The sequence below is a fragment of the Myodes glareolus genome, chromosome 13 (genome assembly GCF_982192425.1).
Source record: "Myodes glareolus chromosome 13, mMyoGla1.1, whole genome shotgun sequence".
NCBI lineage: Eukaryota > Metazoa > Chordata > Mammalia > Rodentia > Cricetidae > Myodes > Myodes glareolus.
This window is the reverse complement of record NC_142038.1, coordinates 9,765,427-9,770,683: the sequence shown is the minus strand read 5'-3', so window position 1 is coordinate 9,770,683 and position 5,257 is coordinate 9,765,427.

Below are 5,257 nucleotides of genomic sequence, written 5' to 3'. Positions count from 1 at the left end.
AGTACTTAAGGGTTACGTACAGAAAGAGGACAAAAAGGTGAAACCAGCTTTGGGTACACAACGGAGACCTTATTTCCAAAGCAATACCAAAAGAAACAAAATCTAATGCAGAGGACAAGCCATAGCTACAAAATTACACATGAAACCGTCCTTATAAACAGGAATGTCTCTCGTAAGGCAGAAGCAGTGGTTCTGTGTCGTGTATTTGTCGTGAGGACGGCTCCATTTTCTTTCCATGTGCTAAGATTGAAAGACACTGAAGGGTGCACAGAGCCAGTTGCTACCCCAGCTTGGGCCACACCTTTCATTCAGCCAGGTATTTGCAACTTTTAGATTCATGTCCGAAGAGAAATTAGCTGAAGATGACTCTGATTCAGTCACAAACAATGACCAGTTACAATAATGTGCAGCCTAGTTTCTACAGAACTCCAGCTAATTTTGCCAAGGTCATTTATTTCTGGATTCTCTCACAATGTTTTAAGTGAGCAAGGCCTCTCATAGAGACAATACTGTAGGCGTGCACAATACTGACTATAACCAATCAGTACCATGAATTATTAAAACTCTGCAGGGTGAGGGAAGCCCAATGTGCAAAAAAGAATATTCATCATCAAGCCCTGCTTAGAATGTTTTCTAGGGTATTAATGTACGTGTACTTATATGTATTTCCATCCCTGTCTTCAATGTCTAGGCAGTGAATCCTTAATCTCTAAATAATGAGATCATATATAGAAGATACCAAACACAGCACTTGGCATTTTAGATGGCCAGTTGGCACACTAGGCAGCCTTCCATGTCATTTAAGCTATTTTTATCTCTTATCCAAACCATTATTTCTTCAAGCCACACTAACTTATGTTTATGATGACTCTTTAGAAATTATCACCGTCTGTGTCAATGCTTTGACTACTAGGACAACTCTTGAAACAGAAACACAAGTTATAGACTTGTGGTGCACAACACAGTCCTAGCTAATGAACGTATTTGCACACAAGAGGAAAATGGAGAAATAAATTATTCAGTGAAAGTTACATTTAATCTTAGTGCATAAGATAAAATGTTGACATCTTCACATACTCTGTGCCTGTTCATCAAAGTCGTAGCTAAGCCATTTGCCTAATCTGAAGCACAGAATGGGAAAAATCCAGATGCTTATTTTTTTTTTTTAATTTCAGGATTTATTTATTTACTAGTTGTACCAGGGCATGTGGGAAAGAGGTCAAAGTTGTGCTGTATTTATTGGGAAGGTGAGACGATTCAGGAAAGCAGTTTCCTAAGAGGTCAATCACATAGGTATGGCAAACCTTCAATATTACCAGTGTATCTTCACAGCTTAGATAAAGGATCAAAGATAAGGTAGCAGGTATGAGAAAGTGAGAGAGTATGATGACAGGTAGCCTATGAGAACGAGAAATTGTAAAAGTAAGAAAGGACTTAAGGGTTTGCAAGGTGAGAGCTGGGCAAGTCAGGATGTGGAGATGGTGGACATGACGATGGATACAATGGCAGACATAACAGTGGACACAAAGGTGGGCATAATGAAGCTAACAGAAGTTAGGTCTGATGAGATCACTGTGGAGCAGTGAGGTCCAAGCAAACTCCATTGTCTCTGAAACTCAGGTGGAGGGTATTATGATGCTGAAAATTGAGTCTCTGGGACAGTGACTCTTGTTCAAGCGTCAAATAAGTTATACTAACAGAAAACTATGGCATATTGGGAAGCTTGCAAAGTGCCCACTGTCTAAGTATTATTCTGATAAAAAGGAGAACTGAGAGGCAAATCAAAAACTTCCTTAAATCACATTACTTTGACCCCTAGGATGGAATTGAAAATTGCATATCAAGGAGATAAGTGTTGATGGAAAGAACCTGCTACATAGAGAAGCTTGTAGGCAGAGAATGCTTGTTTGTTTCCTGGATGCCCAGACCTGAATAATCACACAGAAACTATATTAATTACAATACGGTTTGGTCAAGAGATTATGCATATTTCTAGTTAGTGCGTACATCTTGAATTAACCTATTTCTATTAATCTGTGTGTTGCCATGAGGCTGTAGTCTACCGGATAAGGTTCTGGCGTTCCAGTGTCTGTCTACTTCAGTAACTACATGGCGTCTCCCTGACTCCGCCTTATTTTCTCCTCTATTTCTGTTTGGATTTCCCACCTGGCTTTATTCTATCCTGCCATAGGCCCAAAGTAGAATCTTTATTAACCAATGGTGATAAAACATATTCACAGCATACAGAGCGAATTCTACATCACTTCCCCTTTTCTGTCTAAATAAAAAGGAAGGATTTGACTTTAAATAGTAAGATTACATATAACAAAACAGTTATCAAGAAAGAATTATAGTTAAAATATTGAATCCATTTATATTTTCAAATTAAGGAAAATATCATCTATCCTATATTTGTGGGTTTAATGTTTTATATCTAATCTATCTTTTATAATTGCAACTATCTTTTTCAAATCCATAAAAGACTCCAGAAGGATAAAAATTACCTAAGTAAATAAAAACTGCATTGTAAGCAACTTCTAAAACTCTAGAATTGACAGAGACATCTTGTTGCCTGAGCAGCCACCCAAAGTCTTCTGTAACACTGGGACATTCAGCTTCAGTCTACAGGCACATAGTGTCCAGCAGACTTTTCCATGAAGCAGGAGATTTCAAAGACACTTCTGCCTATATTGGCAGTTTGTCAGTCACTTTCTCCTGTGTCTTACAGATTACCTGGCAGACTCTTTTATAAAGCAGGAACCCTGAAGGGCCATCTCACCTTCAGGCAACGTCAGCAGTCATTTTTCTGTGAATCTTGCATGTCCAGTTTATACACCATACTATCAAGCAGTCCAGGCAAGAGCTGGTTCTTGCCCAAATGACTAGACTTGCCACATTAAGGGCAAATTCCACAATGAGTTCATTCAATTCCCATCAACCTCTCTGAAGTAATTGGTGCTGCCAGAAGCAGACATGTCTCACTGTCGAGAAAAGTCTAAATTCTTAAAACATTTTAAATGCTTTATTCTGTACATCATTGAAAGATTTGAAGAATATCTGAAATATATCTCTGTACATCTAAAAACCTTAACTAACGTGACAAGTTTGACTATTATAGATGACTATCTATTAACCTGTGTTTCTTAATTATATATTACTTTTTAAAATTAACAGAAATATACATACGATAAAATTGACCTTAAATTTATATAAATAAATGAAGATCATTACCAATACAAAGTATTCATCTCTATAGCATATCCCCTTTTAAATGAAAACAAACATTTATAAACAGTATCTGGGAATTTAGGCATTTTTCTCTAGACTACTTCCTGCTGATTAGGGGTACTGTTAATGAGGTTTTTCATGGATTATCCTGTGTGGTAGGTCCATCTCAGCCAGCAGTCCTGAAGGTGTCAAGGATGTTGGATCATCTGGGCCATTGCTTCAGGGGTTCTTGTTTGATCAAACCATATTAGAGGTAAGGAATCAACAGCTTTCTGTCCTCTGTAGAAACAAAAGCAGAACCTCTTTTCCAAATCAACATATTCTTAGACACAAACTTTGAAGTCAAGATACCTTTAAAACATATATGCTAGTTTAGCTTAGCATCCCATAAAATAAAATGTGTCTCTGTACTTAGGTTACTCACAGTCAGAAAATTCAAAGAAAACATAATAATATACATAACCCAGGCTCTTTGTATATTTTCCATCTTTACATGTTTTATTTTTCTTTATTTCTTTAGTTTATGACTGTCTTACTTTGTCTCTTTAAAGGCTTTGTTTTATTTTTAAAACTATTTATTTCCTTTAATAACTGTCTATACTCTTTTTCTTCTCTTTCTCAAGAATATGTACATTTTTAAAACACATTGCTATCTGTTCAGAGGTTTATTTCTGTCTGAATCTGTCTTTATTGCATATCATTTTCTGACCAGAAGGGCTTTTAGAATGGTAAGCAGTGTGTTCACAGTGACCCTGGATGCTGACTTTGCCTCTCTCAGCCTTTCAGTATGACACAGTTACCTTTACCGTCAGTTCTGAGACCACCGGGTAGGAGCCGGGCTCACCACCTCAACTCTGGTAAGCAGTTGGCCCATGTTACCACCAAGAAACTTGCAGCATGCTAACCACAAACCCCATTCAAGTGCTTGGCGTCATGAAAGAACCAGAGCCATTTATGCAACTAGACAAACCAGGAAGCCTTCTTAAAGAAGCTGCAGAGTTTTTACTGCTACTGCTGAGTCAGGAAGCCTTCTCTTAAAATTGTTCTAGCAAACAGAGCCCACTCAAGGAAGTGCTGCTATCAAAAAGACATGTTTAACTCTGTTCTTTAATGTCTAGAATTCCTTCCCAAGATCCCTCCACAACTATGTGGAGGTAGTTGAACCTTATTGGTGTGCCATTTTGTAAGGTGACTGTTTTTTTTTTTTTTTTTTTTTTTTGGTTTCCCAGTCACCCAGACCCAAATAATAACACAGAAACTTATATTAATTACAACACTGCTTGGCCAATAGCTTATGCATATTTCTAGCTAACTCTTACAGCTTGAATTACCCATTTCTATTAATCTGTGTGTTGCCACAAGGCTGTGGCCTACTGGGTAAGGTTCTGGCATTCCAGCATCTGTCTACTTTGGCAGCTACGTGGCATCTCTCTGACTCTGCCTACTCTCTCTATATATCTCTGTTTGGATTTTCCACCTGGTTTCATTCTACCCTGCCATAGGCCCAAAGCAGATTCTTTATTAACCAATGGTGATAAAACATATTCACAGCACACAGAGGGGAATCACATATTAAAAACTGCCCTGGGTTTTATGTATAAGCTTATAGATAAAATTTCAACTTTTAGCTAGTTGGTGAAATCTGCTAGCTGGGGAGTAAATAAAAATTATTTTTTGCTTATAAATATAAGTATCATACTTTGTCCAGAAAATGATAAGTGAACCAAAGAGATAAATCATTACTTTACTTCAGTGGGTGCAGCATGTGCTTACTGGATACTAACTACTGTTAGAGATTTTCCTTTCCCATTACCACAGATCATCCCTAGAAACTGACCCTCCCACCAATCTTCAGAGATGCTTTCTGTATTTAGCATTGACAATCTCTTTCTATACTAGACATATCTGATACTCAGCTCTGTAATTCTCACGACTATGAAAAAAAGGGCTACAAGAAACACAAAGTCTTACCTACTCATACAGGAAAGGGAGGTGGGGAATAGCAGCAAGCCATCTGCAGGCAGTTGGA